Here is a 15,165-nt window from a genome sequence, read left to right on the forward strand (position 1 = left end):
CATTAGTGAATGATCTGGCGTCTCAGTGCATTCCTCTCCATTCAGATAAACTTCTTGATCATCTTTGAAACATCTGTATGTGTATGGAAGCGACCAGACCTCATGAAGAAAACCACTACCTAAAGGTGCATAACGACCTATTGGTATATATTTCATACAATTTGAAAACTTATATAAAGCAAAAGGCAGCGTTATTAAACCGTGGATAAGGCACGTTGCCAAAGCAGCCAACCTTTTGGATTTATACTGGAAATGTTAAAGGAAGAATTATGGAGTAGGGCCTGTAAATCTTTAATGGACAACCGAGTAAAATTACTCCAACCATCATATTCCTCTAACTCCGGGATAGTAGGGGTGTTTAATTTTTTAGAAGTAGCCAATCCAAAGCATTTGGTCTGGGAAATTGTTTCATTCACAAACAACATATGATTTGGGATGAGATATGCACGGTGCAAAGCCTCAGTGCCTTTTACCTGCCAGGTTCGTGAACCCCAAACTGATGTAGATCCTGGATATCTTTACACTGTGTTAAGTTAGCATGGGCTCATTATTGGTTTAAACGCCATTTTTCCTTTTTTGCAACTTCTGCACACGACACTTAGTTGTTGCTTTAGCTTTCACCCTACCTGCGTCAAGATCTATGCCTGCTTCAAGCAGGCGCAGGGTTTTGATGCAGCTTTGCCCTATCTGATTGTAAATGCGGCAGACTGTGGGTGGTAGAGCAGCGGTGCACGTTAACTGGTGCATCTCTGGGGATGTGCTAGTTAATATAAATCTGCCCCTTTCCATACATACTGAGCATGTCATGAATGATGTAATATGTGACATCATCAGCAGTGGATTACGGGTAATAGTATCTCTAGTTTACTCCCCTATAGCTGTCTTTCTTTTAACATAACTGTCTGTTTCCTTCCCTTATACTTACTGTTTTTTTGGTTCGCTTCCGGTTCGCGTAGCGGCGAGCGAACTGGGAAGCGAACTAAGAGAAATAGAGGTTGGCACAGTTCCAAATATTGTACCAATTTTTTAATACCGGGGAGGTAGTTCTGAAAAGAACTTTTTTTTTATTGTTTTTGTTGTTTTATATTTTTTTAATTATTTTTCTGAACATTTTTTTACTTTTTTTGAACTTTTCTGAACAGTTTTATATATTTTTTGTTTTTTTTTTGGAGGGGGCAACGAAAACGATTCATTGTAAAGGGCTCAACAGGAGCAACAAAAAAATAATTTATTGTTTGGGGCGTTTCGGACAAACATGAGCATGATTGTCAATAGCTCTGTTGATCAGAGTGATGCTACTTTCTCCGTAGCAAATGAATCCACTGCAATGTACGCAGACTTGTTTTACTTCACAAAATCTCGTTTGTATATTTGGCACCATCTCCCTGCCCTCTGGTCCCGTTACTTCCGGTACAACAGATCTTCTGGCCATAATAGGGAGATTATCTAGGTCGTTACGAAACTGTGCAGCACTGTAGTTGTTAGGATGCCACCTAGTCAAATGGCGATGCATTGTGTAGTTTCCGAAACTGTATTTTTTGTCGGTCCCTCTGGACAGTCTATCTTGACATATAAGGCAAGTTACGTATCTTGCATTTACTTTTTTCTGACCTTTGGGAATTTTAAAAAATTGCCAAATGAAGTTTTCTTTCCGGTGAGACGTCCTGGGCTCCTCAGGCAAAAAGTGCCTCTCTTCGTGCTCTTCGTCCTGTTCCTCTTCTTCCTCTTCTTGCTGAATTATAACTTGAGCAGGTGGTCCACTCTTCCTTGGATGTGGTGGAGGTGGTGGGGAAGCACCAGCTGAAGCTACTAAAGAAGCCATTGCTCACTGGTAACAAAGGGTCTTTCTCTCACAATGATGAAAGTCAGAGTGAGGAAAGAAGGAGGGATTTTCATCATTTGGGAAAAACAATAGTTCTCAACCAATGAAAAGTGTTCATTTTAGATTATATGACCTAGTCTTACATCATTAGGAAACCAAAAGTGAAATGAACCAATGAAAAGTGTTATTACCAAGTCACATGACCTGCTGTGTTTACGTTACGCGCTTTGCAGGGCCTCCCGGTTTGCTTCCAGAAACCTGCGCTTTGCGCCTCGCTTCGCGTACCAGTTCGCTAACGTAGCACGTCATATGACGTATCACGCGACAACGCGAAACGTCATGTGGACGGGAGGCGTCACGATGTTGTTTTCTAACGCGGCAGTTGCGGTAAAGAAACGTTTACCGGCTCGCGGTCTATTTCGCGGCATCAAGGTCAGCTAACGGGAAGCTTCCCGATTCGCGAAGCGGGAACGAAGAAAAAAAAATATTTAAAAAAAAAATTATTAATAAACATATAAAATATATTTTTGGATTTAAAGAAGAATACATTTTACAGCTACAGATATTAGCTGTTAAAAAACCAATGAAATTCACTGAAAAAACCATAGGTTATAGACCATATATAGTTAGGAATTAGCATTTAGAAAACCTTATTTTACTCACACAAAACCATTGAAATTCCATATATAGTTAGTTGCACTAACTATATATCGCGCACCCGCAATCCACTGCTGATGATGTCACATATTACATCATTCATGACATGGTCAGTGACATCACTGATGACATCACTGATGACATCTCAAATGACATCACTGATGACATCACTGATGACATCTCAAATGACATCACTGATGATATCTCATTTGACATCAATGGTCACATCAATGATGATATCATTAATGTGACAATACAATGCATCTCCTCACACTTTAATATAACCTCTGTTACACCCAGTGTTAAATACAGAGTATAATTTTTGAAACCATTGACACACCAATACTAGTTACTACATACGCACTCACTGATTCCTACGTCTACACACACATTCACTCATTCACCCATACAATCATTCATACATACAATCACTCATCTTTACAACACTATCATATGCACTCATACACCTATACAGACACTCACACTCTGCCACTCATCCATGGAGTTACTCACACACCTAGTCAGTCCTGAAAAGAATCAATCACACTTCCATTTTCTCATCTATACAGTTAAACACAGAACACCTTACATTTTTGAAACATATACTAACACATACTTACTCTCTTATAGAATCACTGATACAAGTACACATTGATCTGCACAGAGTCACACACCTCCCAGCCAGCCATACACACACTCAGTCTCCCATACAAATACTTGTGCAACCAATCAATAACCCATATAGCTACTTATATAGCTACTGATCAACACATGCAGCAGCTTGCACAACAACAGACATACTGATGCACACTTTCAGACAGTTTAGTCACTAACCCGTGCATTCAGTAAGACGCATTTAATCACTCACTCATACAGTCAATCACGCACCTACTAAAACCTTCATTCAGACACTTATACATCCACTCATTCTTCAATATGTAAAACATATTTAAACTTTACAGAAACACATAATCACTGGATGTTGTCATCAGTGATGTCATCAGTGATGTCACTGACCATGTCATGAATGATGTAATATGTGACATCATCAGCAGTGGATTGCGGGTGCGCGATATATAGTTAGTGCAACTAACTATATATGGAATTTCAATGGTTTTGTGTGAGTAAAATAAGGTTTTCTAAATGCTAATTCCTAACTATATATGGTCTATAACCTATGGTTTTTTCAGTGAATATATATATATATATATATATATATATATATAAAAAACAAGACCTCCTCTCAAGTGACAGAAGCAGAAGCCTCAGCGGGGATTAAAAGCAGCTCCGTTTATTGTTCACAAATAAATGGCGAATGCATTTCGGCCGGTTTGGCCTTCGTCAGCGCCTGCGGTGGATATAAATGAAACTCACGTTTCTGCAGTCCTTAAAAAGCCCAACCAAGTAACGGCTCCGCCCCTCGGCACTAATTTACTCAGTTCAGCTGGTCACAGAAGATCTCCGGATTCAGTTTCCCAGGATGCAGCAGTGGCTCCCAGGTGAGTGGTGCTCCGGGTCGTTCTCGGTAAAGTCCGAGAAAATAGCTAAGGGTTTGGCTTTCTGCATAGCGTGCTGTAACTCCGCAATTCATGGTGCTGCTTCAGGTCCCCTCACCCCATCTGCCAAATGTCCGAGTTCAAAATCAGCGGAGGCAGGGAGACAGTGCAACCCGCCCAAGTCGTGGCAATGCCTCGGTAAACCGCTCCAAATGTCGTCGGAAATGCTGGCGAGCCTGAAGATTTTCCATAGCATGAAATATATATATATATATATCACGTAATCTTCAAACCTCCACACACAGGCGGCGAAAGAAGAGGCAGACCCCATGATATCCAGGCAAGTTGTATTTTATTAACAAGCCTTTCAAAAATGTAAAGTTTTGAGTACTAACGTACTCTTGTTCACACACCGTATATATATATATATATTTATAAACTTAATATTAATACAAAAATTACAATATTTTTACCGTAGGATAGCGGAAAGTGTACAATTTACTGTTACCACTCCAGTGAGTGCAACAGTAGGGAAAGCGTTGGATAGCGTAGGGGTAAAAATTACTATTCCCACTCCAGAGAGTGCAACAGTAGGGAAAGCGTTGGATAGCGTAAGGGTAAAAATTACTATTCCAACTCCAGAGAGTGCAACAGTAGGGAAAGCCTTGGATAGCGGGAGGGTAAACATTACTATTCAACCTCCAGAGAGTGCAACAGTAGGGAAAGCGTTGGATAGCGGGAGGGTAAAAATTACTATTCCCACTCCAGAGAGTGCAACAGTAGGGAAAGCGTTGGATAGCGTAGGGGTCAAAATTACTATTCCCACTCCAGAGAGTGCAACAGTAGGGAAAGCGTTGGATAGCGTAGGGGTAAAAATTACTATTCCCACTCCAGAGAGTGCAACAGTAGGGAAAGCGTTGGATAGCGTAGGGGTAAAAATTACTATTCCCACTCCAGAGAGTGCACCAGTAGGGAAAGCGTTAGATAGCGTAGGGGTAAAAATTACTATTCCAACTCCAGAGAGTGCAACAGTACGGAAAGCGTTGGATAGCGGCAGGGTAAAATTTACTATTCCCACTCCAAAGAGTGCAACAGTAGGGAAAGCGTTGGATAGCGTAGGGGTAAAAATTACTATTCCCGCTCCAGAGAGTGCAACAGTAGGGAAAGCTTTTGATAGCGGGAGGGTAAAAATTACTATTCCTACTCCAGAGAGTGCAACAGTAGGGAAAGCGTTGGATAGCGTAGGGGTAAAAATTACTATTCCCACTCCAGAGAGTGCAACAGTAGGGAAAGCGTTGGATAGCATAGGGGTTAAAAAGTACTATTCCCACTACAGAGAGTGCAACAGTAGGGAAAGCGTTGGATAGCGTAGGGGTAAAAATTACTATTACAACTCCATAGAGTGCTACAGTAGGGAAGGAGTTGGATAGCGTAGGGGTACAAATTACTATTCCCACTCTAGAGAGTGCAACAGTAAGTAAGTAAGTAAATATTTTGTTAGCATAGTTAATTAAAACCATTGCAATACAAAAACAGAATAAAAGAATTGTTTAAAACGACGTGTATGTTAAAAAAAACGTCATAGCGCAGACATGGCTTCTATAATATAGTCTCATGTGCTTTCATTTCACATGCTAAAAAGTGCTTTGGCAGTGAGTGCAGTTTTATTTTAGAAGCAGTTTAAAAATCAATTTTAGGCATTTTTTTTTCCACTGCCTTCATGAATTTCACAAAGCTGCAGCTCAGCTGGGGATCCTGAGATGAAAACAGGTAAGAACTGCATTCCTTCGTGTGCGTATCCCATAGCGGATAAAGTGGCGCTTCAGCAGGTGTTTCCGTTCGTCCTGCAACTTCTCGCAGGAGCATATCAGGTGCAGCATATCCTCCTGCATAACGCCGCAAAGCCGACAGAACGAGCCTGCTTTCTCTTTTAACCAGTGTGGAAAGTGCTGAATGCACGGTAGCAGTCCTAACCTGTACCGTAGAAAACAGATTTTGGTGGTTTTAGCATAGAGTGCAACAGTAAGGAAAGCGTTGGATAGCGTAGGGGTAACAATTACTATTCCCACTACAGTGAGTGCAACAGTTGGGAAGGTAAAGATTTAATATATTAATAAAAATAAATTAAATATCAATACCAAGAAAATATTAATTAAAATAAATTACCAATTTAATATTATATAATAATGAATCAATTGAAAATACAAATTAATAAATACAATTAATTACCTATTAATACAAATTAATGACCATTAATTAATATATTAAAAATAAATACAAATTAACAAATAAAAATGATTTACTTAATTACAATTAAATTACTTCCCCACTATTGCCCTAAAAACCCACAGCCCAATACACAAAAAAATTATTAAAATTAACTTAATCATCAAATAATCAATTAAGAAAATTAAATTACCAATTAAAAATTAAATACTTAATAATTAAATAACAATTCAAAATCAATACCAATAAAATAATAAACATATTTAATTAATTACAATTAAATTACTTCCAATCCTATTCCCCTATAAACCCACAACGCCCTACGGAAAATAAATTAATTAAATTAACATAATTATCAATTAGTCAATTAATAAAAATACATTACCAATTAAAAATTAATTACCAATTAAACATTAATTATTTACCAATTAAAAATTAATTAATTACCAATTAAAAAATAATTAACAATTAATTCAAAATAAATACCAATAAATAAATTAATATTTTTAATTACTTACAATTAAATTACTTCCCACACTATTCCCCTATAAACCCACAACCCGCTACGGAAAATAAATTAATTAAATTAACAGAATTATCAATTAATAAATTAATAAAAATACATTACCAATTACAAATTATAATTACCAATCAAAAATTATTTAATTACCAATTAAAAATTAATTAACAATTAATTCAAAATAAATACCATTAAATAAATTAACATTTTTTATTATTTACAATTACATTACTTCCCACCCTATTCCCCTATAAACCCACAACCCGCTACAGAATTAGATTACGCAAAAATTAAATAACAGAAAAAAACACTTAAAAAAATTAGATATTATTAAAAATTCGATATATTTTTTATATTTTAATATCTATATTATATATTTCGATATTTTATCTTTCTGTATTTTAAAAATCGATATTACTTACTTACTTCGATATTTTAACTTTCTATATTTTAAAACTCGATATTACTTACATCGATATTTTGACTTTCTATATTTTAAAAATCGATATTACTTACCTTCTATTCGATATTTTTAACAACTATATTCTGTCCATTCGATATTATGTCCATTCTATATTTTTTTGTCGATATTATGTCCATTCGATATAAAAAGCTCGATATTTAGCACCGGTCACAAATACTAGGATATAACTTAACAGTCCCTCCCCATGGCTTCAAACACTGGTTGTAGGTCAGAAGCACAGTACAATTAAAAGTGAGTGAACTAAACTGGCAAAGGAGCTGAACACCACTGTCTTTTAAACTAATGCCATCCGACACTGAAAGGTGGCCATAATAGAATTTTAATGAAAAATTTGATTTGCAAATACTGGCAGCATGTCATTAGACCACTTTTATTAACAGTGACCACTCTTATTAACAGTTAGCTACTCCGATTGGAAGCATAAAAAACCTCAAACTCATGGTCATTAAGTGTAAAGGTCTTTTAAACTTATAACAGACTTAAACTGGAATTTCATTAAAAAGAAAGTGGTGAGGGTGCAAGTTATGGTTACTTTAGGGATGAAATTTAGTTTCCGAGATGACTATAATTAGTGATTTTAAGTAATGTTGATCACTTAAAATTCTATTTTTCTACTGACATTTGGACCTAACCACAACATTCCTTTAACCTTTAGCTTTATCAGTGAATTTCTAAGGATTTCATTTTAATGTGAAGTAACATTGTATAGCCGGAAAGAATTCCACCCCATGACACTCATGGCCTCCAGCTGTCCCCAGTGTGGTGTTGGATTTGATCCATGCAAAGTGCCCGGACCCTGCTCGTGCCCAAGCCCACTTGGGCATGCATGATAAATAAAAGGTTGTCATTTTAATTAAGGAAGAGCAACTGACTTTATGAATGTGTCAGAACACAAAACTGAAAAAGTAGGCCTATTTGCTTTATGGAGTGGTCAGGATTTCAACATATGTAAAGCACATGTTCTGTGTTTGACAAAAAACAAACCAATAACTATAATTAAAGATATATTTTATTAATTCACACAGTTAAATGTTTAAAAAAGATTGTCATTAAAAAATTAACAAAGCTACATTTTGAAACATTAAAATAGTCTTTGAGTCTTTAGTAAACATTTGTCAAGCTACAAACTGCAAGTTCAAGTCCAACCACAAGGGGACTAAGGACTTGAGTTGAATAACAGAGTTGCAGGTAGGAGTGCTTTGATAAGGTCTTCTGTGGTCATGGATTTAAGGACCCAGAAGACTTGCACATTTTGTGGATGTAGCTAGGATCCTGCTACACTCCCTACAGCTCCCCACAACATTAAAACAAAAGCTTGGTGGTGTCTGTTCCATTCTAGGGACACCACCAGACTTCAACTGTTGTATTATTGGGGAGGGGCCATGAACCTCCCTCCCTAAGCGTTTAAAGGCCCCAGAGAAGCCATACCCTGGTACGGTATGCATTTACTGGGAGGTGGGCACGCAGATCCATTCCCTGACTATTAACAGGCTAGGGGGGACCCCTTTTGAGATTCATAGGTTATCTCTTTATCCTAAAGAAGGGTTCCTCATGATCAGTAGGGAAATGTGTTGAGAAATTGAAAAGGAAAACCTTGAAACTAGACTTAACTTTAAAGATCAGCAGATACCAGATAGTCTTCTTAGACATCATGGTCAGGGTACAAGATAACATACTGAGTACCACACGCTATCAAAAACCAACAGTAGGTAATAGCCTACTGCTTGCCCTAATCAGACACCCTGAATCGATAAAATGGAATACCCCATATGTGGAGTTGCTGAGAGTTAACAGAAATTGCAGTACCAAATTGAATTTTTGTGAGCACTAACACGCTTTCTAGATTTCAGGAGAAGGGGTTTTCAAGGTTGATTCTCAATAGGGCTGTCCAAAAGGTGGTAGAGGAGAAAAGAGAAGAAACACTGTATGAAGAACCACACAGAAGGAAGACGACAAGGACAATAAGAATAGACTCATCACGCCATTCCATGGGCAATCAAGGGACTTGGAGGGTTTAATGAAGAAACACTGGAAAGTCCTCAAATGTGACCGCTTTTAAATACAGTGATCAGCTACGGACCTTGGATAACCTACCATAAAAGTCACTCTCTGAGGAACATACTTGAACACAGTGACATCAGTGTTACTAAGAATTCCAAGCTAGGTAGCATTAAAGGCAATGAATGCAAGGACTGTAAACACAATAAACCTGTCAAGGAATATGCATTCCCTTCCAGAAAAAAAGCAAAAAGAGATATGCCGGTACCTCACAAGCAGCTCTAGCTATGTCTTTATGCACTCATGTGCCTGTCTGGAAAGAAATATGTAGGCAGTTCAGTGCATCAAGTATAGAAGAGGATATAAGAATATATGAGAGGAGAGATAACCTTGAAGTGCATTATCCAACTCCTATTCACTTCATAGAAATACCCTTTTGGAATATGGCCCTTCTGGGCTATTTTGCTATTTAACAGATTGACCCGCTCCGGGCTCGTGACGGAACCACTCCGTCGTGAGCCACGGGTGCGCTGTGCTAATGACAGAGTGGTAGCGCGCCTGTGCGGCTGAATTGATGAGCGGACGGGGCCGCAACGGAACCACTCCGTCATTAGCACAGGGCGCCCGTTGCTCCTGACGGAGTGGTTCCGTCACAAGCATGGCAGCGCCGCGCACCCCCTCCTCTCCCCCCGATGGCCGCGGCGGAATTACCGCCGCGGCCAAGTGGTTAAACAGACAGAGGTGGTCACCAAATTCTTCTTCTTAGAATGAGAGAATCGATGTATATAATAGACTTAAAGATAGAATCCCCAGAAGTTTGGACACATAGGAACAGATGACTATGCACCTAGTGGATGGAGCAGTAATCTAAGTTTTGATTCCTGTGACTTCTGACTCTTTGTTGTAAATATGTTTTAATCTAGATTTTTCCGTTTTTTTACACAGGAGAGGAGGAAGTGACTCTCATACCAGCGACAAGAGAGGCATTGGATATCAAGTTCAACACTTTACCCTTTTCTTCTTTGGAAAGCTGAACACTGCAAGAAGAGCACCACATCACAGCTATGAGAATTTTAGCTCTTAGGAAGCACAGACATTTTTGGAAAGACATATGGGTTAAAGTTCTTCTGAAAGCATATGGGACACATACAAGCTTAATCTCCAGCATTGTATTAATTAGGGGTTCTTCATAAAACACAACCCCGCTTCCTTATTGATAGTAAGTTGGCTACTTGGACTTTAGGATACATCTGGAACATACAGTTTTATGTAAATGCATTCACAAGATAAACATACCATTAAAGCCAGACATATGACTGCGGACTATATTAGCGTGTGTTTAAAATGTATATTTAATACTCCTTTATTTGTATATAAATACTGGTATATTTAGCAATAAAGGATAAATTGCGATGTGGTTGGAACAAATATTACTGCATGAACATGCAGTGAACCAATACTAGTGTGCAGACTACTGAGTTAGTATTGATGTGAATTTTATTTTCTTTGTGTTTTGTTGTTTAAGAAGATAAGAGAACAAAGTGTCCACTAGGACTATATAAATGGGGTGCACACTGATAATTGCTGTCTACTTCAAAATGACTTCAGTGATGGCATAAACAATTGTCATTAGGGGGTCTACAGATTTGAAAATATATATGTGTCAAAATATTAATGACTATGTGTGCCCAACAACCAATGTCAACACTAGTTTTGTATAGCTGTGATGTTCAATACTCATAGCTTCTCCATTCCAAGATTGTGACACTTTATACCTGCTTTATGTAGTCCTTTGCTGATATTAGTCGAGCACATGACCACACACTATCTCTGTGGGGGCTTCAACATTCCATTTATCACACACTATCTCTGTGGAGTCTTCAGCATTACTATAATAACCAACTATCTCTGTAGGGACCTTCATATCTCAATAACCACACACTATCACTTGGGTACTTGAACATCCCAATGATCATACACCATCTCTGTGGCAAATTGAACTTCACTATAACAACACACCATCTCTGTGGAGACTTCAATACATTTATCTTTACACACAATCACTGTATGGATTGCCCATGATAATTTTAACACACTATGACAGAAGCGATGTGGACACCACTGTAATCACAAATGATGAGGAGGCTTGAGCATGGCTATAAAGCACACACTAACCCTGTAAATACTTGAGCATCATTATCTTCACACACTCTCTGTGTGGAGATTTGAACATTATCTTCACACACTATGTTTGAAGGGACAGAAACATGCCTACCTTCACACACCATTTCTGTGAGGTCTTAAATATACTAAGAACCAAACACATGCTATCTCTGTGGGGGCCTGAACCTCCCAGATACAACACACTATCCATGTGGGGACATGAACATCCTAGTTACCATGCACTATATCTGTGTAGACTTCAACATCCCAATACCTACATGCTAACTCTATGGGGACTGGAATATTAATATAATCACACAATATCTTCATGGGGACTTCACTAAGATTACTTTCATACACCGTTTGTGTTAGGACTTGAACATTCTTATAATCATAAACTATCTTTGTGGTACTTGAACATCATTTTCTTTACATACTACCTCTGTGGGGTACTGTTATCATGGTTTTAGACAGTGTCTCTGAGGAGTATGATATTTTTATGATCACATATGACCTCTGTTTGTGTCATCACACACCATTCCTATTCAAACATTAACATTGCATGCAATTGCTATGGAGATATGGTCTGTTTGCTACTTTGAAATAAATGAAAACAATCACACTAAGTTCTACTAGACAACATTGATGAGTCCATCATTTAATTTATCCATGTGTTAATCCCTTATCTCTAGACCTGGGTGAAATTTTTATTATGTTGAGTAGTCAGAGAAATGTCATGATAGTCTGCCCTATTGCATATGAGTAATTTGGCACAGAAATCCTGCCATTGGAGCACAGGAACAACAAATATAGCAAGCACGAGTGGCTGCTGACTGCCGCAGTTCGGGATGTGTTGAATATAGAACTATTCTCTTAGAGCAAAATGCATCCTCATGTTCATTTTAGGCGTTTTAAGCTGTGAAATAAGTGCTAAATTATGCGATATACTACTTGCGTAATTCAGCAAACGTTTGCATAATTTTTCTTTGATTTCGTGTAATGACGCCATAGCAAATAATGCGTTACTCCTACTTATCTCTTAAGACTTTGAGCACTAACCAAAGAGTTACATACAGATTTAAATTCCCTTCTGTAAACCTGATATATGTTAATCTTGGGCACTTTATTAACACAATTAATCTATTGTGTATCCATAGAATGAAACCATTGAATTATGAAAAGATTATGATGTTATTTGCATATTTTACTGATACAATTTACATTTCACCATGTACCAATAACTGTATTAATTAACAAAAGATAATTATACAGCAAGCCCTCACAAAGATGGTAACACATGTTCGAGTGTGCATGATTAAATAAAAACATATTTGCAGATCTGAAGGAGGATACGGTACTATGAATTTTCCTTAACATTTTTCCATTATTGGTATATATTTTAATCATTGGGAAAGGTTAGTCCCCACAAGGCAGGTATCCACACATCATGGAGGAGGAGGGAGGGAGTATTGTTCTTCATGTTGCCCTTCTAATTCATTGATATTTTGAGAGCAATTTTGGAGCAATAATGGGATGACTAGGTCTGGGGATCACTAATAGGATAGTTGTAAGGGTCTTAACAATTGCAAGATTGGTCAATTTCTATGATTCACTACCAGGAGCAGACCTTAAGAAGGCCCTGCAATATAGGTTGTGTGATGTTTCTTGAGTGACGATATGATATTTACGCTAATTGTGTGTGATAAAACCTCATATTCAGAAGTAGCACATATTTTGGTTCTTTCAGACAGGCTTTTGTTAATATTTGGAGACTCCTGCTTCCATGTGCCTCCAACTAGTAATTCAGAGAGACAGTAGATTAACACACATTTTCATCCCTTGAAATGTATGTGGTCACAACGGATCACTGAAACAATATCAACGTCAAAAATATAGAATTACAAAAATATCGAGGTAAAAATATAGAATAACAAAATATCGACCTCCTATCTCCAAACAGGTAAGTACAAAAATATTGAATCAAAAATATTGATGTAAAATATAGTTAGTCAAAATATCGAATTTTTATAAATGCTTTAAATTAATTTAAAAAAAATACTTATTTAACCTTAAAATTAATAAATAATTAATGTAAGTAAAAAAAACATCCAAATTGATTTGTTAATACATATATATATATATATATATATATATATATATATATTCACAGGATGTCTCCCACGGAGACAAAGATGAGTCGCACTCGTTCCAGACAGTTTTAAAGCATTTAATTTTCTGCTTGCAGAGCGGCGCTGTGTGTTTTCGATGCATTTCGGTCAATACCTTGACCTTCTTCGGGGAAAGTCGCCTCAGCATCTGCGCAGCCAAACATTCACTCGCCATGATGTTGCTCTTGAAAGCTGCTCGCCCCCTGGTAGTCTCCTTCAACGGGTTTGATAGGCGCTTTAAGCATGCTGGTTCCTGTAGTGTAATGCTGGCTGCGTCCCGTGGTGGATGATGCTGGTGTTCATACTGCTTTTTTAAAAAAGTCCAAAGTTACCCTCGCTACCATTTTTAAGGCACTTGGGCGCCTAACCAAAGTCCAGTCTCTGGTGGCTGCCGGCTGCCCTTCTGCTATAGCTGTACACAAGGGGTGTCCAATTCGGGCAGTATCCGGCGCTCTTTGCAGGCGGTGCGTTCACTCGGAGCAGGACCCAGCTCCATAAATATTCACAGGATGTCTCCCACGGAGACAAAGATGAGTCGCACTCGTTCCAGACAGTTTTAAAGCATTTAATTTTCTGCTTGCAGAGCGGCGATCATGACACACCAATACCAGTTACTACATACGCACTCACTGATTCCTACGTCTACACACACATTCACTCATTCACCCATACAATCACTCATACATACAGTCACTCATTATTACAACACTATCATATGCACTCATACACCTATGCAGACACTCACACACTGCCACTCATCCATGGAGTTACTCACACACCTAGTCAGTCCTGTAAAGAATCAATCACACTTCCATTTCCTCATCTATACAGTTAAACACAGAACACGATACTTCAGTGACATCACTGATGACATCACTGATGACATCTCAAATGACATCACTGATGACATCTCAAATGACATCACTGATGACATCATGACACACCAATACCAGTTACTACATACGCACTCACTGATTCCTACGTCTACACACACATTCATTCATTCACCCATACAATCACTCATACATACAGTCACTCATTATTACAACACTATCATATGCACTCATACACCTAGTCAGTCCTGTGAAGAATCAATCACACTTCGATTTCCTCATCTATACAGTTAAACACAGAACACCATACTTTTCACACATATTCTAACACATACTTACTCTCTTATACAATCACTGATACAAGTACACATTGATATGCACAGAGTCACACACCTCCCAGCCAGCCACACACACACTCAGTCTTCCATACATCCACTCATTCTTCAATATGTAAAACATATTTAAACTTTACAAAAACACACACTAGATGATGTCATCAGTGATGTCATTTGAGATGTCATCAGTGATGTCATCAGTGATGTCATTTGAGATGTCATCAGTGATGTCATCAGTGATGTCACTGACCATGTCATGAATGATGTAATATGTGACATCATCAGCAGTGGATTGCGGGTGCGCGATATATAGTTAGTGCAACTAACTATATATGGAATTTCAATGGTTTTGTGTGAGTAAAATAAGGTTTTTTAAATGCTAAGCCCTAACTATATATGGTCTATAACCTATGGTTTTTTCAGTGAATTTTCAAGGTTTTTTAAATGCTAATTCCTAACTATA

General features: G+C 37.9%; 1 protein-coding gene across 1 annotated transcript in view; it reads right to left on the reverse strand.

The window, feature by feature from the left end:
- PTH2R (parathyroid hormone 2 receptor) overlaps positions 1 to 15,165 on the reverse strand; it is a 1,143,807-nt gene that overhangs the window by 1,093,901 nt on the left and 34,741 nt on the right. The window lies entirely within an intron of this gene.

The sequence above is a fragment of the Lissotriton helveticus genome, chromosome 3_1 (assembly GCF_964261635.1).
Source record: "Lissotriton helveticus chromosome 3_1, aLisHel1.1, whole genome shotgun sequence".
NCBI lineage: Eukaryota > Metazoa > Chordata > Amphibia > Caudata > Salamandridae > Lissotriton > Lissotriton helveticus.